The sequence below is a fragment of the Prionailurus viverrinus genome, chromosome C1 (genome assembly GCF_022837055.1).
Source record: "Prionailurus viverrinus isolate Anna chromosome C1, UM_Priviv_1.0, whole genome shotgun sequence".
Classification (NCBI taxonomy): domain Eukaryota; kingdom Metazoa; phylum Chordata; class Mammalia; order Carnivora; family Felidae; genus Prionailurus; species Prionailurus viverrinus.
Window position 1 is genome coordinate 199,826,506 of NC_062568.1, and position 22,147 is coordinate 199,848,652.

The following is a 22,147-nucleotide window of genomic DNA, read 5'->3' on the forward strand; positions in this document are numbered from 1 at the left end:
CCAGTGATGAACATGGACGCTACCCCTGCCATCACGAATCCTACATTCTCCATTCAGGAGAACATTCAAGATTTGATAAATGCCCGAAAGGGGACAATTTGAGTGGCATGGCCCAGAGTCACTAGGGTGAGGGATGGGATGTTAGATAGGGAAGTCAGGGGACGCTTCTCTGAGCAAGTGACGTCTGAGCTGAAGCGTGAAGGGTGAGGAGAGAGCCAGCTGTTTAGAGAATGGGGTGGTGGAGGAGTAGAGGAGCAGCAGGTGCAAAGTCGGGGAGGGTTACCCCAGGAAGGGAAGGGGACCAGGCTGGCTGGAACAAAGTGAGAGCGGCCCACGTGGGCAGTGGGGGAGTGATGGGAGCAGTGCCTGTCCCTGTGGAATAGGAATTTTACCCTGAGAGCAATGGACAGTCCCAGCAAGGTGATAAACTGGGGGAAATCGGATTTTGCTTCCAATTAATGAGGTCATCCCGGCCACTGTGTAGCGAATGGATTGGAGCGGGGTAAGCTGGGAGAAGGTCAAGGGGGAAGCTATCATGGAACTAAAAGTAACAGAAGATGGTGGTGATGGAGAGCAGTGGGTAGCTTGAGGGGGGGGCAATATGTGAAAGACAAGAACCGAGGGTACTTCCTATGCTATGGGCTTGTGCAGGTAGATGGGTGAGGAGGACCAGGTTGGAGGTGGCATGGGTGAGAATCTAGAAACCTGGACATAATGAGTTTATGGCAAATCAAGTATCCAGGGAGGGTTCATAGTTGGATACGAGTTTGGAGCTCAGATGATACTGAGCCGAAGATAACACTCGGGAGTCATTAAGCTCTAGATGACAATTAGCACCATGCAATGGGACCCTCTGTGGGCTGAGAGTTGGCTGAGCATTCGCTGTGAATTCCATGGCAGCAGGGACCATGCCTGCCATTTTCACTGTCCTATAACTCCAGCATCTACAACCCAGTACATAGTAACCATTTAAGTCATCGTTGAAGATGGAAAGACAAAGATGCAAAGGAATCCAAGGTCATGATCTCTTTCTTCAAGGAGCTTATGGTACACAGGGCCACCCAGAAGCAAAGGCAGCTTCATATGCATAGAACAATAGTCTCAGAGCCAATATGGAATCCGGGACCATTCTGATGAGCCAGGGAGGACGCTTACCTTAGCCTGCCTTCATGTGTGGTCCAAGTGAATGAGCTAAGCACACTTGTGAGGAAGACATTTAAGAACAGGTATTTCTAAGCCCTTTGGAAGTATCTGGTACATGCTCCATATCAGATATGTGTTCAGTGGATTTATACACCGTTTGCTTTTGCTTTTCTGTAGGCTGTTTGGGTATGTCTTTGCTACTGTCCTTGACTCACTGCATTCTGGTCCTTTCCTTTGGAGATGTCCTTACCATCTTTCCCTCAAACATCCCTCCCTATTACCCACAAAACTCCAAGCTTTGCAAGGCTAGGGGACTTTATCCGATTTGTCTTCCTAATTCCAGAGGCTGGCTGAGTGCTGGGCATGTGACAGTTAATAAACCACCAGTGCCCGTGATAGATAATAGAAGCTCGATGGGTTTATTGAATAAATGAATTCGCAGCTATTTATCAAAGCAAATTCTCTAAGGATCTCTCTTGGGTAAGTAAGTCTCTTAACCTCTCTGGGCCTCAGTTTCTCCTAAGCACAGCCTAGAAATGGTCTGCAATGCCTGATTTCTTGCTCACTGTAGTGTATACGAATTTATACATATTCATTCGGGTGGCATGGAGCTCTGGCTGAGCTGAAGCTAATGCAGGCCACTGAGGTGGCCACAAGCCCTGCGTGGGGCAGGAGGACTGACTGCAGGAAGATTTGGGTGCCAGTGTCCAGGGCCAGAGGGGGAAAAACTTGTAAAGTGTGGTCTGGAGCACTTCCTGCTTGAGAAAGGCATTGGAATGATGACTATACATGTATTCTCTCTCTATAAAAAAAAATTCGCGATGCCTGTTGTTAATCCATCAATGGGCATTGTTGATTTTCCCTCCAAACTACCTCTTAGATCCATCACCTGGCCCCCAGCGCCCCCTCCACCAACCCTAGACTCTGCAGCATCCTCCCACCACTCTGTTTCCCTCTTGTTTTCCCCACAGAGTGACTTTTATTATTTTATTTTTATTTTTTTAATATATGTATTTTTAAGTCCATTTCTTTATTTTTGAGAGAGAGAGGGAGAGAGAGAGAGAGAGAGAGAGAGACAGAGAGAGGGGTAGGGGCAGAGAGAGAGGGAGAGAGAGAGAGAATCCCAAGCGGATTCCGAGCTGTCCGTGTGGAGCCTGATGCGGGGCTCGAACCCATGAAGCATGAGATCATGACCTGAGCCGAAATCAAGAGTCAGATGCTTAACTGACGGAGCCACCCAGGCGCCCTTACACAGAGTGACTTTTAAAAACATAAATCACATCACATCCCTGCCCTGCTTAAGACACTTTGGGAATGACATCACACTCAAAATCCAAACTCCTCACCCTGGCCTTGCGTGACCAGGCCCAGCCTCCTTGTCCCATGTGTGTGTGTTCCAGCCATTTCCTCTCCTTTCACTTCCTCACACCCAGCCCTCAGGTCCTCCCCACCACGCTGCTCCCTCCGAGGGCAGTGCTCCACCGCTTGCTTTGAGCAAGACCGTCTTAGATGCTCGCCATAAATGTCACCTCCTCAGAGAGGTCCTCCTTGACTACTGATCCCAAGGCAGGCCCTCCTCAGTTTATCTAAGTGAACAGCATCGTGTTTATTTCCTTAGCAGCTCTTCCCACAACTTGAAATGTCTCTGTTCATTTGTGTGTTTGTTGTTTCCCCCTGCAGACCACTCGCTTTTCAGAGAATGAACACCACATCACGTCTGTTCCCTGGGGCACCTCCAGAACTTAGCACGGCACCTGGCACACAGACGCTCAATAAATAGTCATTGTGTGAACAAATCCTTCCTGCTCCTCGTGGTCCCCAGCCTGGTTCCAATACAGTGAGGATGGAGGGAGAAAGGGGCTATTCTGGCATCTTGAGGCTTCAGCCCAGAGAACCCTGGACTACAGCACTCTAGCATAGGTAAAAAAAAAACAACTGTACCCACAGCCCTCTCAGGCAACACAATGTGGCCTAGCATGGCCGTGTTTGCAGGCATGTGGTGGGCAACTTCCCCCAGGACTTCTGGCGACACTTGGTGGAGCCCCGAGCCTGTGCGTCTGTGTATTCATGTTAGGACACTCGCTCCTGGTTACTCGCCTCCACTGGGGCCCTTTGCTCTCACTGATGAATGAAACCGTATTTGGATTCAGTAAGCGTGTCTGCACTGCCTTGCGTCCTCCAACAGGGAGTCAGGCTCAGCCGCGGTTCCAGAGTTGGCTCTCACAGAAGCAGAAGGCCTCCTTGAAGCCACATGACTTTTGTGCTGGGGAAGAGGCATGCCCAGAACCGTCTCTCACAACTTGTTCTTTGTTCCCCCCACTTGGCAGACATTACATGGCAGATGTAACATGAGCAAAAAGCATAACCTTCACTGGCTTCCGGTGGAGAGTTGCTGGCCCGTGCTGAGCCTTCATTGTCAAGGTGAAAAAAGGGTTTGATGGAGCCTAAGAACCAATGGATGTCCATTTGCCTACTTGACTCCCAGATGCCCATTCATGCCCAGGGTGAGTGCTTGTCCACTCTGGTTCCCGAAGCCCCGCTATGGAATCAGAGGGAACCGCCCACATTGGCAGAGATGCTCAGAGTCGAGCCAGGACCATGGTCCATCCAAGCAGCTGCAATCATACAACTCTCCTCCTTAGCAAGGAGCATTTCTGTTTGGGGTGGGAAGGAGTTAGGGGAGAGGCTGGGGCCTGTGGCTGTCAGGTGAAGGTGGCCACCGTGGTCTTCCGCAGCACGTAGTCTAACAGCTAGTGCTGTCCCTTCTCACTTGTATTTGTGAGAACGTATGAATTCATTTCCTGATGGACCTTGCGTAATTGCAGTTACCTGGGCTCTGTGGACCTGGAAAGCCTCCCCTGAGAGCAGGGACGACGATACCTGCCTCACAGGTGGGTTGTGTAGACAGACGAGATCAGGTAGGCCAAGGGCGTGGTATGGGCTGAGCCGCCCCAGACTCTGACCCTGACTTGGACTCTGCCCTTGTAGCAGAACCAAAACTTTGGTAAATCACTCTCAACAGGCTGCCATCCAGTTTATTAAGTATCCACATAGGAGCATATCACACGTCCTCATGTCACCCTCTCTACATTACCTGCTGCACTGCTGATAAAAACAGCTATGATTGGGGTGCCTGGGTGGCTCAGTCCGTTGGGTGTCTGACTCTTGATTTCAGCTCAGGTTTGTGATCTCTCAGTTCATCACTTCAATCCCTGCATTGGGCTCTATGCTGATGATGCAGAGTCTGCTTGGGATTCTCTCTCTCTCTCCCTCTCTGTGCCCTTCCCCTGCTTGCACTCTCTGTCTCAAAATAAATAAGTAAACTTAAACATATATATATATATATATACACACACACAGACACACACACATATATAAACATATATATACATATATAAACATATATATGTATATATATACACATTTAAGAAAAACAGCTATAATTTTGTGTGTATTTTCCAGGTTGCAGGAACTTTTCACTTGCTAACAGATCTGGTCCTCACAATAGCCCTGCAAAGTTTCTATTATGATCCCCAGTGTATAAATGAGGACGCTGAACTCAGAGGGGAAGGGAATCAGAAGGCACAGCCAAGATTTGAACCCAGGACAGCGGCCCATCCCTTGGTACCATGCCCATCCCCCACCTGCAAGGAAACTTTCCATGACTTCTTTAATCATGATTCTCCATGCCCACCTGGGAAACTCGCCCCCATGGGGACAGTCACTGTCCACATGTGGACAGGCCTCTGGATAGGACTGAGTGGTCTATGGTTCCCCTGGGCTCTCAGAGGCAATTAAGTGCAATGACGCATTCCCACCAAGGTCGTCCCTGTGAGGTTGGACCCTGGGCCCAGTCTCCAGAGACTGGAGAAGTCTGATTTGCCGTCCTCAGGAGCAGTCCGCGCCCTCCCAGGAGCTAGGCCGTTGCCATAGCATCTGTCTCAGCTCCTCTGAGGCTGGGCCCAGCCGGCGCGGTCCAGATAAGCATCAGATGATGCCAGGCTGGTGGCAATGTTGCCAAGGGGATGCTGGCCTTCGAGACGCTCGGGTGCTGTGAATACTGATGAGGAGCCAGAGGGATGCGGGGACAGGAGTTCCAAAGGACATCTCTCTCCTCGGGGCTGCCCCTCTGCTTCAGAAAAGTCCCTGATGGTTGATGTCTCCTACGGTGCCTAGCACCATGCCTGCCAAGTGGTGGATGCTCATTCACTCCCTCAAGCAACGTGTGTTGGGGACACCCACATGCCAAGCACTGGGCGTTCAGGGAGAGAGTGAAAACACACACAGGACTGACCCTTGCAGAGCTTATATTTTAGTGGAAGAGGGAGCTACTAATGAGTGTGACAAATGCCACCAAGGGAACTCCATGGAGCTTGACTGATGGGGGGAATTTGACCTAATCAGGGAAGTTGGAAGTCTACTTGAGTTGAGATCCAAATGCAGAGGTGTTCATTAGAGGATGGGGGGTGGAAGTGGAGGGGGAGGAAGAAGAGGGGGAACAGGAGGGGGAGGAGGAGGAGGGAAAGAGGGAGAGGAGGAAGAAGGGGAGGAGGAGGGGGAGGAGGAAGAGAAAGGGAGGAGGAGGGGGGAGGGAAGGAGGGACAGGAGGAAGAAGGGGAGGAAGGAGAGGAAGGGGAGGAGGAGCAGGAGGAGGAGGAAGAGGAGAGGCAGAGCTAAGAGTGTGTGTGTGTGTGTGTGTGTGTGTGTGTGCAAAAGAAGATGAGGGCCAGACCCTGCAGGGCCTTGAAGACTGTGCTGAGGAATCTGGCATTAATCTCAAGGGTGATAAGAAGTCATCAGAAAGCTTTAAATCAGGGGCTGATGTGATCAGATCCGTTTTGAAGCCATTGGGTAGGTTCAGAGTGAAGGTTTAGAGGGAAGGCCCTGAGATGATATGGAGAGATCAGAGGGGGTGGGAAAAGTGCTCAATCAATATTCTGAGACTGTTTTCCAAATCTGTTTCCTGCCTTCCTTCCCCACCACCCCTATCTTGTTTTCTCTCTTTCACAGGTGCAACCAGCCCCTAATCGGACTCCTGGCCTCTGTGGTTTCCCACCTCATCATGACTGGCCAAGGCCCCATTTAAGACCCCAAGTCTGATCATGCTCTCCATGGACTACACCGTGATTCTCTGTGTCTCCCTTCCTTCAGGCTGGAATGTGGGGCTCTCTCATCACAGATCTGGCAGCAGCCTCCTTCGGGGACAGGGCTTGGGGGACGGTTGTCATTGGCTCCCTAGGACTCATTGCACCCGGGAAAGGAAGACATCAGGGAACAATGCACCTAAATAAAGGTAAACCTCTTATTCTCCCCATATCTGCTCTTTGCCTGAGGTCCCTCTGTCTCAACAATGATATTATTGCTGGGTATCTGTACAGTATTAACATTGACACGGTATATTTATGTCATAAATAGCATTAACATATTTAATGCATATGTATCTGTGTCAGGCTCCATGAAAACTGCTTAGCTAGCATTATCTCCACAGAAACTTTACAAGAACCCTGCAAGGGAGGTGCCATTATGCCCCGTGGTGGAGAAGAAACAGAGCCAAGCACTCACCTACAGTAGAAGAGGTTGGACTAGGCTGGACCCAAGCCCACAGTCCCTCCCTCTATGAAATATGCCTTGTGTAGGTACAAGGAATGGTTTGCCTGGGTCTCAAGGTCATTAGGGGCTGAATTACTTTTGTGGTCTTCATAGTTTTTCCCAGAGCCTGAGCCCCACTGCTCCCCCAGCCCAGCTTCACACGCTCCTGGAATTCTCTGGCAGAAAGGAGGCAATCTTCATTTAGGCTCACAGGACTTCATATATCCATCCATCCATCCATCCATCCATCTATCCACCTGTCCATCCAAGAAGCATTTGTTAGTGCCTACTGTGTGCCATGCCTTACTATGTTCTGGAACTACACAGATAAAAAGCAGCAAAGCACACAGCCCAGTATTGTTCTCTTCCCACCAAAGGTATCAGTGACAACATAGAGAACAGTCAGCAAATCTGATTTCTGGAAGGGCCCAGGGACTCGTCGCAGGTCGACAGCCTGAAAGCAGGTCCAGAAAGTCCTTCTTTTCTCCACCTCCGGTAAGGGCTGGGGCAGATGCCACAGATCTGTGGGGAAAGAAATGAGCTCAGTGGTTGCTTGTCCCTCATGAGCATCAACAATTAGGAAACATCTTGCAGAGTCTGGGCAGCGTCATCACAGTTGGATTTCCCCTGGCCCAGGCAGCTTGCTGGGATCTTTCTAGAGGCAGATTGTCACGGCTTTTCTGCCAGCAACAGCTCAGGAGGCATCTCTCAACATCTCGCCCTTCCTGTCGACACTTCTGCCAGCGGGGAGGCTGCAAGGCGGGCTCTCCCTTCCTCAAGAAGATTCTATGACATCTGGCAGGTATTCTGTGACCTCTGTATACCACTCCCCACAATGATCTCAGAATGTAGGGGGTATTATCCCCATTTTCCAGCTGAAAGCAGTGAGGCTCATTGAGGGAGGGGGGCACCTTGGCCAAGATCAGATAGCCAGACAGTGGAGTGCTGAGTGGGAGCCTGGGACCCCCTGATGTAAGCCTGCATTAACTGTTATGTACTAAATTGTTTTGCAACCCAGCAGCCCTACCTGTGGGGTAAGTGCTAGACAAGGTTGTGGTGTCTTCTGGGTTTCTGATCCCTTTGTTTGTGGGGATTAAGGAGGTCTGAGGGCCTCAGGGGAGACCATCAGATACAACACTTAGCTTATATGAAGGTAGTGTCTAAAAGTTTGGAATCTGGAATCCATTTGCCTAGGCAAGATGGTGGCTGGATTTCCAGACTGGCCCTCAGAATCCCATTTGAGCCCTAAATATTTGGAGGATCAGTAGTAATATTTCAGCTGCACTCAACTGCCATTTACAACCCTGTTTCCGTAAGAAATGCATCCCAAGATGTCACTGGTGATACCAGCACCATGTCTCTCCTCTTTGATGCCCCCACCCTCCAGCCACAGCCTCAGAGCACCTCCAAAAAGGCAGGCATGGGAGCTCCACTCCTTGTCTATGAGGCAGAGACCCCTTCGAACATTGGCGAACACTCCTGTCTGAGATAGAGCCTGACACACAGCAGGTTCTGAGTAGATTTTGCAACCCCCTCCCCGAAAAAAAAAGAAAGAAAAAGAAAATGGGGGGAGTGGGGAGGACGGGGGGCAGGAGGGAAGGTAAGAAGCCAGGAAGGAAAGAGTGATGTGAAGCCGGGAAGCCAGAGCTTTACGCAGGTGTTTGAGGGGCTATGGGCAGATGATGCAGGTGGGCCAGACAGACGTGCCTGTGCTATACTTGGCCTCCACCTACACACTGGCTTCCGGCTGGCTGGCCTGTCTCAAAGATAAAGAGCTCTCTCCCACAGCAGGGAAGTCAGTCCTGGCTGCCCTCCACAGGGACACAGATGCTGTGGCACCAGCCGCAGCCCCACCAGGCACTGGTTGCCCATGCAGGGCTGTGAGGGCTGACGCTGCACCTCATAAATGACTCCTTCCCACCCTGGGTGTCCATTTGCCCTTTCCTGATGGAAGCGACTTTGTCTGGCAGACAGGCATCGCTGGGCGTTGCCATGGTGATGGCTATGATGTCACCAGGGAGTAAATCAAAGCGCAAGTCTCACCGGTTGAGCAGGAGGCTCGTTGAGACCAGAAGAGTGGAGGCAGGGGAGTCACAGGGCGGGTCTGCAGGGCCACCATCTTCCAAGCCCCTGCTTTGTTTCCTGAGATGAGGCTCATTTGTTTATTCATTTATGCAAATAGTTTTTGAGTGCTTACTATGTGTCAGCCACCAAGCTAGGCACTGGGGATGGGGCCTGGGATAAGAAGACAATGTGGTCCCTGTATAGCTGCACAGCTCACAGTCTAGTGGAAGAGGTGGGCACATGAGAACATATACAATAACGCATCACTACCATTGTGGTTCGTGCTAAGAAGGAAAGTGCCGGAAGTGTATTCACTTGTTGTGGCTGCCATAACAAAGTACCACAGACTGGGTGGCCTAAACAACAGAAATGTATTTTGTCACAATTCTGGAGGCTAGAAGTCCAAGATTCAGGTGCTAACTGGGGTGGTATCTTCTGATGGCTCTCCCTGGCTTGCAGACAGTCGTCTTTTCCCTGGTCCTCCCGTGGTCTTCACTCTGTGTGTTTGTGCTAATTTGCTCTTCTTATAAGACCAGCAATCATTGGATAGGACCCACCCTAGTGAACTCATCTTAACTCAGTTACCTCTTTAAAGACTCTCCCTGCAAATATAGTCACATTGTGAGGTACTGGGGGGTTGGGACTTCAGTACGTGAATCTCAGCCCATCACAGGAAGTTAGAAAATGTCTAAGAGGGGATCCAAGGTGGCAGGGTGGAAGATGGGCCAGGAGGGCCTCCCTGAAGAAATGGCATTTCCTTAGAGTCTTGGAGAGCTGGAAGGGTTTCCAGGAGGGCAGATGGGGGAAGTTGGGATGAATTTCCAGATGCAGGGAACAGATGTTGGAAAGGCCAAGAGAGGGGGAGTGTCCTCGTGAGTTCAAGGAGTTAGAAGACCCGTGTGGCTGGAGCAGAGTGAGTCAGGGTGAATGGTGTAAGAGGTGGGAAGATGCCAGATCACACAGCACCTTGTGGACAACAGTAAGAATCTGGACTTTCTCCCAGAACCAGCGGGAAGCCATCAATGGCTTTGAGGATCGATCAGAACATGATTAGAGGCTCGAGGAACAGCTCAATCAGAATGTTCTTTAAATGTTTATTTATTATTTTTGAGAGAGACCGTGCAAACAGGGGATGGGAGAGAGAGAGAGAGAGAGAGAGAGAGAGAGAGAGAGAGAGAATCTCCCAAACCGTCCCTGCACTTGGAGCTTGACACAGAGCTCAATCCCACGAACCATGAGATCATGACCTGAGCTGGAATCAAGAGTCAATGCTTAACTGACTGAGCCACTTAGGCATCCCAATCAGAATGTTCTATTAAAAGATATCTCTTCCAGAGGTTTTGGGACGATACCCATTATAGAGGCTGCCATAGTAGCTCTGGAATGGCAGTTTATGCTATTTGCCTTCAATTCTGCCTCCCTTCCTGGCCCTTGGTATGGCTTCCCTTTTATGAGAGGAACAATATTTTTCTGCCTCATCATCTTTGGGCTTAACTACTTGCTTTAGTAGAATATTAGTGGGTGTAATAAGCAGGGGTTTCGACTTGCATGGTTTGGCTTACACTCTTATGCATCTGCCATGTGCCATGAGAGCATGTCCTGGGTAGCTGCTGTCCATGGAGAATGGGGAGACCTACAGAGAAGACCAGAACCTGACCTGTAGCCTGAGGAAGTACTATCTCAAATAACTTATAAGCCCATCATCAAGAAAAGCATATGTTTAAGTGGCTCAGTTGGTTAAGTGTCTGACTTCGGCTCAGGTCATGACCTCGCTGTTCCTGAGTTCAAGCCCACGTCAGGCTCTGTGCTGACAGCTCAGAGTCTGGAGCTTGTTTCAGATTCTCTGTCTCTCTCTTTCTCTGCCCCATCCCCACTCGCTCTCTCTCAAAAATAAATAAACATTAAGAAAGAAAAGCATATTTGTTGTGGCAAACCACTGAGATGGGGGGGGGGTGTTTGTTCTACAGCATTATCATAACAATACCGGGCTAATGTACGAGAGGAGGTTAGCTTGAGTTAAGGTGATGACAATGGGGCTGGAGAGAAGTGGGCAGATTCAAGATAAATTTGGTAGTTGTCAAGTTACAGGTGACATTTAAGTCCCAGGATAGATCCGCAAGGAATAGAATGTAGAATGAGAAGAGGGACCATGGTTAATTCTTGAGAGATTCCCCCAACTAATGAGCAGTGCATTAGTCGGCTTGGGCTGCCATAACAATACCACAGGCTGGGCGGCTTAAGCCAAGCTTAAACCTCACAGTTTTGGAGGCTGGAAGTCCAAGATCAAGGCAGCAGCAGAGCTGGTTTCTGGTGAGGCTGCCTGCCAGCAGTGTCCTCACATGGCTTTTCCTCTTCTTTTAGGGACATAAGTCCTATTGAATTAGGACCCCACCCTTATGACTTAACCTTAATTTTTTCCTTGAAGGCCCTGTCTCCAAACATAGTCACCATGGGGTGACATACACCTTTTGAATGGACACAGTTCTATCCCTAACAGGTAGCATCTCCTATGCACTGGGTACTGGGTACAAAACCGAAGCTGCCAGCCTTCTGAAGATGTAGATGGGTAAGAGTCACACAGCTTTGCAACCAGCAGGGTGTAGGGCCGGCCCAGACTGGAGGGCACAGAGAAATAGATTCAGTCTCTTGGTGGGAGGAGGGGCAAAGCCACGTCCGAAGAAGGGCACGCAGGAGGGAGGGATCATGTGCCCATCTTTGAAAGTGAGAATCAAGGATGAGTGAGTAGGAGACTTCAGAATTCCCCCCGGTCCTCTGGTCACCACCAAGGGGCTTAACAGTTATCTGGAGGCACACAGACATGGAGGCCAAGACCCCCCCCCCCCCACCACCACCTCGCAGAGAGTTTCTCTCCCCTGTCCTTTAGTCTAGCTGGGTACTTGAGAACATCCATGCTGGAACCCTCCTCATGTGACAGCTCTGACAGGGACCTAGAATCATCTGAAGTGTGAAAATGATGGGCCCCTCAGCATCTTCTAAAGGTGGCAGATGATATTGGATACCTAGGTTTTGCTGGCCCAACCCCCATCCTCCTTTTCAGGATAATAGAGCTCTGATGCTACTTTTGTGAGCGTCCTCCTCCTTCACCATGGACAGGATCTGTGGGACTGTCAATCAAGGTGTCCTGCCCATCCCCCAGCCAAGAGGAGAACAGAGAGTAGGAGGCTCCTGGAACTCAAGTCTCCAGGGAAGTCACACGAAGACAGTGTCAGGGTGAACATGACTCACCCACAAAAGCCCTGGCTAGGCTTATGCTGTGGTTCCTGCTGCCTGGATTCTTGCTGTCTTGTTCTGCTTGAGATCTGGCTGGTCTGTTTTGTTTCAGTGCTTCCTTTGATCTGTAAGCTTTGCTAAATCCTCCCCAATAAATTTCTTCTTTGCTTAAGTGAGCCTGTGTGGATTTCTGTTCCATGCAGCTAAAGATCCCTAACATCCATCTTGGCTGCAGAAATCTGACATGGTGGTGAAAAGAAGATTTGGTTCAGAAATGGGAGTCATATGAAGAGGAGTCCAACTGTCCTTTGAGGAGAAGGAGGTTGACCCTGCTGGGAGGGTCCCTTGTGATATCTTGATTACATGAGGGTAAGACAGATTTCCAAGCGTGCTCTGAATTTCTTGTCTGTCCATTCTGGGTTGCCCCAGAAGCCACTGCGATGGGGGCTGGGGGGAAGGTTCCTGGATCATGTATGACAGCATCAAATGCTGCCAGGATACAGAGCATTGAGCAAAGAGAGAGCCACTGTCAGCCCCCCTGATGGTCATTCTGGCAGAGCCGTGGGTGCAAAGTCACTGCTGGGGACTCAGGGAAGGGCTGGTTAATAGGACATTGGGTGACTGTTTTTCAGGGCAGTGGGGAGAGGGGTATCATTAACAAGGGGTCCCAGGTTCCCCGATTTGCTGGCTGTGTGACCTTGGGTCAATATCCTCATCTGTCAAATTGAGAGAAATGAGAACCCTACCACATACAGGTTGTTGGGGGAATTGATTAAGTGCATACCAGAGTTTTCCAGATACACATCCAGAGTTTTCTGGATACAACTATCACTGTGAAGCATTAGATCCTTTCAATTGGTACACAAATAAGCACGTTCTATTTTAATAGCGGGTGTTTATTTCTATGGGCATCACCGCGAATAATGAGCATCCCATGACTGCAATTTTGTGGATATTGTTCTTCAGGATGAGGCCAAGTTAAAAGTTAATCTGGTTCTGCCATTCACTGGCTCTGAAGCCTTGGTAGGTCTCCTTCTGTTTTCAGCCTCAGTTTCCCCATCTGTAAAATGGGAGCGATAGGATTTCTTAGAAAATGTATACCCCACCTAATTCCCATAATGGCTGATAGGGAGCAGAATGCCTTAGTGAGCCCAGCACAGGGCTCTAGAAATATGTGCTTCCTTCCACTGCTCATACAAGGCTTCAGTTTGTCCATCTGTGAGAGGGAGGGGCAATGGGAAGGCCGAGCGGCACCCTCTCCAAGATTTATCCCACCTCAAACCCACCTTCTTCTCTGTGCTAGGCTTTGTTCTGCTGTGAAAAACACTGGGAAGCAAGATGGGTGTTATGTGTCTTCCTCCCCCCTCTCCATCCCCCCCCATATCAGGGCAGTAAGTGGGCCCAGAATCAGAGAGACCTGTCTTAGACCCTCAACTCAGCCACTAACCACCCTGATGACCTCATCTAAGTTCCTTAACCTTTATGTGCCTCAGTTTTCTCATCTACAAAATGGGAATAAAAATCCCGACTCTTATTCCTCATCAATAAGATCAGGAATGTGAACGTGCTAGAGCATTCCCAGTACATAGTGGATCCTGTCCCTTCCCTTCCTGGCAGGAATGCATCGTGTCATGTTCCAAAATCGCATTGTACAACCTCACTTCACCCTCAGTGACCATTCAAGCTCCTTCTCTACCCCTCCCCTCTTTCTCTTTCTTTCCCCCTGCCCCCCACCTCCTGCTGTGGACCCTGGACATGAAACCACTGTGTCTGTGTGTCCAGATCTCTTGGATTCGAGTGGAGGGCAGCTGGCTCAGTGACAGCAGCCTGGGAGGAGGGCCTTGGCATTGGCAAGTGAATGTAATTAGTACTGATGAGGCCCAGGGATCCCTCTCCATATGGGCCTGTGAACTTGGCCATTGCACTCCTCTCGATGAACACTGATGAGCAATGTTTGAGCAGGTACTGCCTCAAGGTGGGCAAGTGGGAAGGCAGGGGTGGGTCACAAAGATTAGCAACAAGAGCTGTCATTTACTGAGCACTCAGCCTGGTTGTTCTAAGAGCTTTGGGTGCGTTACTTTGTTGAATCCTGATCTTGGCTCTTTCATGAATTTATGCTAATACGAATAGTGATCGTAGTCGGCATTCTTTGTGCTGATTCTGCTCTAGGCGCTGTGTTGAGCACTGTGCACACATTTTCTCAGTTATTCCCCCAAAACCCTATGAGCCAGGTACTATCATCTCCATATCTTACAGGTGATGGAACTGAGACTCAAATAAGTTTCTGGTGCTAAAACAGAGCTTCTCATACTTTGGGGTACATATAAAACAGCTGATAATCTTGTCCGATTCCAGATTATTCAGATCCAGCAGGTCTGGGGTGGGGCCTGAGACTCTGTGTTTCTAACAGGCCCCAGGGTGATACAGAAGCTGCTGGCCCAGATCACACGGGAATTGGGAGATCCTAGATCACCCAGCTGGAAAGTGACTGATTCGGGATCAGAACATGCAGCTAAATCAAGTGTGAGGCCAACTTGGAAGAGCACCGTTGGGAGAATGTATGAGAGGACAGAGGAAAAAGGGACTATTTATGACCAGAGGGTTGAAGGAAGGCTGCACGGAAGAGGTGGTTTGAGTAAGGCCTTCAAGGATGGGTAGGATTTTGAAGGGATGGAAGGGAAGGGGCGTTTCAGGTCATGAGCAAAAAACACAGAGGAAGAGAAGAGTGGGGTGTATTTGGGGGATGTTACTGTCGAAACATAGGGAAGGTGATGTGTTGAATTGTGTCCCTCCCCCCCCCCCAATTCATATGTTGAGGTTGTAATCCTGAGCATCTCAAAATGGGACTTTTTTATTTATTTATTTTTTAATGTTTATTTTTGAGAAAGAGAGAGTGAGCGAGTGAGCTGGGGAGGGTCAGAGAAAGAGAGGAAGACACAGAATCCGAAGCAGGCTCCAGGCTCTGAGCTGTCAGCACAGAACCCGATGGGGGGCTCAAACCCATGGACCACAAGATCATGACCTTAGCTGAAGTCGGAAGCTTAACCAACTGAGCCTGCAGCGCCCCTCAGAATGGGATTTTAGTTGGAAGTAGGGTCATTTCTGATATAATTGGTCAAGGTGAAGTCATGCTGGAGTAGAGTGGGCCTTTAATCCCATATGATATGGTGTCCTTAGAAAAAAGGGAAATTTAAATACATAGCTGTGCACAGAGAGAACACCATATAAAGAGGGGAGTCATACCTCCACCAGCCGAGGAGCCACCAGATTGGGAGGGGGTCCTGGCCCAGATCCTTCCCTAACGCCTTCAAGGGAGCATGGCTCCGAGGACACCTTGATCTTGGACTCCTCTCCCCAGAGCTGTGGGACAATATATTTCTGTTGTTTAACCTACTCAGCATGTGGAACTTTGTTCTGGCATCCCTAGGGAAGGGATACAGGGTAACTGCTATGTGTGTGTGCTGGCAGATGGCCTTGAGGAAGAAAAAGGCTTTTTGTACCTAAGCACTTCACTTTTAGATCCAAGAAGATCCCTTGGCCCAAGGGGAAACAGATCGGACAATGGCTAACTTGTTCCAGAGGGGCCTGTTCCTGGGACCTGGTTGAAAGCACATGTAAATGTGTACACTCAAAGCTAAGTTAAGGCATAACTTGAAGCATTTCTAAGTACTGATCTCAATCTCTTCCCCTTCGAGAAGGTTGTAAGTGAGAAAATGGGGACAGGAATGACTAGGCATTGAGTCTTGCTGTGCTAGGCACGCTCCATGCTTTAGTTCCGTCTCTACTGCACTCTTGGAAGGAAGATCTTGTTACCCTCATCTCACCGAGAATGAGACTGAGGGTCAAAGAGTTTAGGTCACTTACCCCAGGATGCATAGGCAGCAGATGGCACAGTGGACATGGGGACCCAATGGTCTAACTTCTCCCATGCCTCCTGCCATTACGTGAGGTGTAACGACAGGAAAAGTGACCCAGAGCTGGGCTGCAATTTGAGGAAGGGAATGAGCCCAATATCAAGAGGTTGGCGAAGAGATCTGTCTACAGAATTCTCACCATATGAGACAACAGCCCCCTTAATGTTCAAGCTACTTTGAGTTGCACCGTCTGTTGTTTACAACCAGAAGCTTCCTAACAGAATCAGCTGTTAAAATGAGCCAGGTCTTCAGGTCCAAGATAGATTGCAAGTGCTGCCCGTCCAGAGGAGCTAATAAACACTACCCTTGTTTCTGCACCCACGTTCTGAACCAACCAGAAGTAAGAATGAGGGAAAGGCAGATGGAGCCCTCAAACATTGCCTTTACTAAAGATAAAGCTGCTATTGGAGAACATGGCTTTACGTGCAGGAGAGTGGGCTGCCTTATGTTACACCCGGAATAGGAAGGCTTGCCCCCCTCCTAGGGTGTAGGCAGCTTTGGGCCGTGGAAGGGACTGCAAGAACCATGCAGAACCTTGGTCCCCATGGAGACAGCTGGGCTACCATTGCCAAGTTCCTCATCCCAGGTCACTCACCAATGAGCAAGGTCACTCAGTGGGGCAGAGCTGTGAGGGATGGAGAGCGGTGAGTGGCATCCAGAGAGCGTTGCTTGTGGAGGATTCTCCAGGAGGGGGAAGAAATTTTCTTCCAGGAGGGTAAAATTGAAAGAAAAGAGAGAGAGCACGTGCACATGGAGTGATTATATAATATAGACTTATTTTTGTTAAAAAATATGGGAAAAACCTACACATGTACATGCTTGGGTGAACACAGACAGGTGTGGTAGACACCAAGACTACCCCCAAGGGGTGAGGGTGGAGAAGGAGGAAAGATGATAACTGGGAGTGGGGACAAGAAGGTACAAGGTTCTCACCCACTGGCAGCGGCCATCTTTTGGGCAAATTCAGGTGACATTCTAGGATCCCATCTGGAAAGTGAGATAGGGTCATGCATTCAGGTTGGAACTGGATTGTGCAGACTGCTCACAGGAGTGTGAGGAAATCAGAGGAGTGTTCACAGAGGAGATGGACACTGACTGGGAGGCCGAGAGTGTAGACCAGTGGTTCTCAAAGAGTGGTCCAGCACCCACATCATCTGGAAACTTGTTACAAATACAAATTCTTGGGCCCCATCCCAGATCTGCTGAGCCAGACACTTGGGGCAAGTCTTCGCTAGCCTGAGGTGGCCTTGATGTTTGCTATACCACTGTTGTAGAAGGTACAGCTTTGGAGTCAGATCACCTGGGTTTAATCTTGGCTCTGGTTCTTAATAACTCTGTGGCCTTTAGCAATTCAAGTAACTTCTGTGAGGCTCAAGTTTCTCACTGGGGAAAATAAGAATATTGTTGTATTTTATGCCTTGATTATTACTAGGTACATGTGAGGCACCATTCTCTATACTGAGGGCAGAGTTGAACAAACTGACCTCTGACCTCAAAGAACTAGCAGTCGACAGGCTGTAACAAGAGCCAATATTTATTGAGCACCTGTGATGTGCCAGATATTATGCTGACTGATTTATGTGTATTATGTCATTTATTTCTCAGAACACCCCTATAAGGAAGGAACAATTATTATCCCCATGTTCAGATGGGGCTGAGTGACACATGGCCACTGACCATGGACAGCTGAGAGCCAAAGACAGGTTGTTTGACTCCAAAGCCCCAGACAGAGGAAACTCCATGGTTTTGAGCAAGGGGAAGGAAGCCCAGCCTGAAGGCCCCATTTCCCACAGAAGAGGGACCATGACTGCAAGAGAGGCTCACATAGATATGAGGAGAGCTTTATCAGGACCCTTCCTTGGCTACTCCAAAACCCAAGTCTGGGGGGTAAATTTTCCCAGAGTTTCACACTACTTTCCATTTCAAAGAATCTACATTTTTGAAAATTTAAAGCTTTTGGCTCAAGGTCATTGCCAGAATTCTAGAACAAAGATTTAGGGCTAATGGTCTGAAAGTATTGTCATGTCAAAACATCCCCGCCATATTGAATTATTGGTTGTGTTTCCCTTTGGTCAGTCTCTGCCCCCCGCCCCTCCACTTCTACTGCCTCTTGCTGGGTTCTTGTCTGCTGTTCTCTGACCTGCTCTGTGTCCCCAGAGGCTGACCACTTCACACCCATCAGTCAGCTGCCCATAGATTCTAGCTTCCAGTTGGAAGTACCAAGAGGGGATTGGAAGGCAAGAAGAAAGAGAAATGGGGCCTCTATTCTCTCTACTCCCTTCTGCCTGGCTGTGGTGGGTCTCACCCACAACAGCTATGGCTGCTTTTCTCTGTGTCACAGCCCCTGTGGAGCTCTCTCTTCCGTGGCCCCTTCTCTTGTCCCTCAAGATCTGGAATAGTAACAGCATTCTGCTATTGCTGGCCCTTTGGGTGCTTCGCCATCCTTCATAGCTTCCCTTAACCCTGCCCACACCTCCTAAACAGTCTCTTTATTACATTCTCTTCCTGGCACACCTTTTGAGCATTCCATCTGCTTCCTGATTGGGACCCTCACTGATACAGACAGCAGCACCATTCATGGCTAGCGTTTATGGGGTGATTTCATACGTGTGGCCTTGTTCTAAGAGCGTTTCCATGCTTTGACTCATTTAAGCTTCTCTGTGTAGTAGGTGCTCTCTGGCATTATTCTTGAATGAATGCTAGTTACCTTTGGCCAGTGAACTTCAGGCAGGGTTCCAGGTGAAGGAAACAGGGTGGTAAATCAAACAGAAGCTCCTGTAATGGTATCTGACTTTTATTACCATGCTGCGGAAGCTGATGTTGCAAAGGCCTGATGCCTCTACAGTGACAGCCTCTTGTCGGGGTTTATTTTTTCTCCCCTTCCCCCCTCCCTGCTCTTTGAGTGCTGGAACTGTTTTTTATGCTGCTGGGCCCCTCCAAGCACCCAGCACAGGCCAAGAGGCTGGCAGCAGATATGCCACAGGCTCCTGTGGACTGATTGATTGGCTGATACCGTGTGGCTGAATGAGTGGATGCTCTCCGAGCAGCTGCTGCCAGGGGAAAATTCCAAGCGCAAAATATTATTATTAATTATCACGATTGCTCTTTCGGCTGTAGGCACAGTGTCTGCTTAGAAGGAAGAGATAAGGCTTCCCTGCCAAAGCAAAAAGACTGATTAATGCTGATGGATTTTGTCCTCTGAGAGAAGGCTGCGGAGAGCTATTATTTTCTTTTGAATGACTTCTAGACCGAAGTTAATAAAACACAAAACAAAACCTGGATTTGAGGCCTGGCTAGGCCCAAGGCTGCATGACCTTGGATGAATTACTTAACCTCTCTGTGCCTCAGAGTCTTTATTGATTAAGTTAGAACTGACTAGGTAATGTCTAAGATTCCTTCTAGCAGTTCTCCAGAGATGCTGGGCAGTGCAACACCAGGCCTTCATCGATGGGCTGCGCTCAGCCATCCTTTCTTCTTCCAAGGGGCATTCTCAAAAGCCATGCCCCCGCCTCCTGGGCTCCTCAGGATGTGAGAGTTGAATGTGCCCTCCTTTCATGGCTGTGGGAGTCATGGACACGGTAGGGAGTAGGGGTCTGACACAGAGTCCCTGCCTCTTCTTCTTTCTCTTCTCTCTTCATGGTCACAATAAAAACACCCCCAGCTCCCACTGTTGGAGGCTTTCTGTGGTGCCCATCACCATTATCAGCACCTTATAGAAATGAATCTTTTTAATCCTCATGACACCTTCATGAGGGGTAAGCTGCTACTGCCCTTTCTTTACACATGAGGAAATGGGGGCATGGGGCTTTCAGTCCCATCTTTGAGGCCACCCAGCTGGAAATAGGATCTGACCTTGGAGTTGGAAGGACCCTTAGGGCCTGTCTAGCCCAGGTCTCAACCTGCCTGCACATTGGAATCACCTGGAGAGTCTGATAAAGGCTGATGCCTTGGTCCCACCCAGAGATTCTGAGTTGGTTGGGGGCACAGCTAGGTTCTGGGTTTTTTTTTTAATCTCCCCCAGATGATCCTAACATGCAGCGTAGTGTGAGAAGCACAATTTCATCTAATTACCTATTTGCAGATGAGGGAGTTGAGGCTCAAAGGAGGGAAGCAGACTTATCTGAGTTTCCCTACCATGGGTGGCCCTGCCCCACAGCTCTCTAGGTGGGAGTTCAGAGGAAGTGATGCTGGATGGAGGGGCTGATCCTGCTCTATGAGGCCCCTCCCAGCCAGTATCTCTGAATCTCCCCAGGGTATGACGGGGGTGGTTTCTGCTACCTCTCCCCACCCATCAGGCTGGCATCAGCCAGCCAAGCCTTGAGGTAACTAGAAACTCCAGAGGGGGGGCAGAGTCAGAGGAGATCAGAGATGGAGACCTTGCTGGACTCAGCCCTGGAGACTTAATTATCCTTCACCTTGGCCTGAGCCTTTGTTCTTATCCTCTCCCAACACGTGATTTCCTGAGCAGAGGGCTTGCAAGTTTGAACTGGTGGGGATTGCCAGTGTCTGGCCCACCCAGAGCACGGGTGTCAAGCATACTGGGGCTCGGACCAAAACAAAATCCTAAGAGTAACTGCCTAAGAAGGGCTTCCTGGGAGCCAGATACCACGGACGTTATTTCATTTAAGCTTTGCAAATATAAGTGGAAAATATTATGAATTCTACGTTTCAATTGTAGGAATGGAGGCCTAGAAGAGTTAACTAGCTACCTTAGCTAACATTAGTTAACTAGGTACATTAGCTAGTAAGGGACAGATGGAGATTTGAACCCAGGTCACCTGCTGATGTTAGCCTAAATTCTATCTCCTCCTGGAAGCCTTCCCTGGAAATCAAGACAGGTCAGAACAGATCTTTTTAGTATGCTTCTCTGTGTGTTACTTCTATCCTTTTATAATTGAGTATTCATCGGTGCTGTTGTTCAAGGAGGCTTTGTCTCTCCCACTAGACTGTAAGTTCCTTGAGGGGGGCTGTTTTGCTCACACCCCCACATCCCCAGTTCTCAGAATAGTGCCTACCACCTGGCAGACTAGCCACCTAATAAGTGTTGAAAGAAAAAAGATGAATGGTCTAAATGATCCCAAAGTCAATATTTATACTCATGCCACAGTCTTACATTTACATCGACTAGTTGGGAATGGTCTCCAAAATTAGCCTCTTTTTTTTTAAATTTTTTTTATTTTTGAGAGAGAAAGAGACAGAACATAAGCAGGAGAGGGGCAGAGAGAGACACAAAATCTGAAGCAGGTTCTAGGCTCTGAGCTGTCAGCACAGAGCCCAACATGGGGCTGAACTCACGAACTGTGAGATCATGTCCTGAGCCAAGATCAGCTGCTTAATTGACTGAGCCACCCAAGGCCCCCCAAAATTAGTCTCTTTTAAGAAATGTGGTGCTCTGGGGTGCCTGGGTGGCTCAGTCAGTTAGGCTTCTGACCCTTGATTTTGGCTCAGGTCATGGTCTCGTGGTCATGAGATCGAGCCCTGCATCAGGCTCCAAGCTGAGCATGGAGCCTGCTTGAGATTCTCTCTCTCTCCCTCTTCCTCTCCCCTGCTCATGGTCTGTAAACAAACAAACAAACAAACATTTAAAAGAAAGATGGTGCCCCAGAAGGTGAAATCCCTGGGGTCCTTGCCATATTAAGGATACTGGGAACCCCTGAGAATTTTTAACCCAATAAGAACAATCCTAAGGATTCCATCACAGTTGTGTGTTCATTATGCATGTTTATTGGCCTAGTGGAGGCTAAATGGCCTGAGCTGAGCAGGTAGCTATCTAGCCATTCAATTGGATCATCAAAGTTCACTAAGCATTGCTTATGCGCCCAGTTACAGCATTTAGGATTGCGTGTAGAATGTAGCAGAAGCCCGTCCAGTAGAGTCATCAAACTGGGGTTTGATTTTTATATCTTACAATCAGTTCAGAAGAGGAAAATCCCAGGAGCTCACAGCTACTCAAGGAAGAAGTCCTTAAGGACTTAGGATTCTTCCAGATGCCTGCTCAGCTATCCCCAGTGTGATTTTTCATCCTCATGGTCACAAGATGGCTGCCCTACCTTGAGGTGTGGGGTCCAAGGTTATAGGCAAGAAAATGAGGTGAGAGTGTACAGGTATAAGGGACCAAAGGCAAAGAGCCAGATGGGTCTGGCCCTTTATCAGGAAAGCAATGTCTTTTCTAGAAGCCCACAGTATAGAACTCAAGTTGCCTCTCA

General features: G+C 49.1%; 1 long non-coding RNA gene across 1 annotated transcript; it reads left to right on the forward strand.

The window, feature by feature from the left end:
• The first annotated feature begins 8,770 nt into the window (after positions 1-8,770).
• LOC125171562 (uncharacterized) lies at positions 8,771-12,169 on the forward strand. Its single transcript, XR_007154397.1, has 3 exons — positions 8,771-8,834; positions 11,294-11,362; positions 11,855-12,169. It is a non-coding gene; the product is annotated as an uncharacterized LOC125171562 (long non-coding RNA).
• Positions 12,170-22,147: the final 9,978 nt, after the last annotated feature.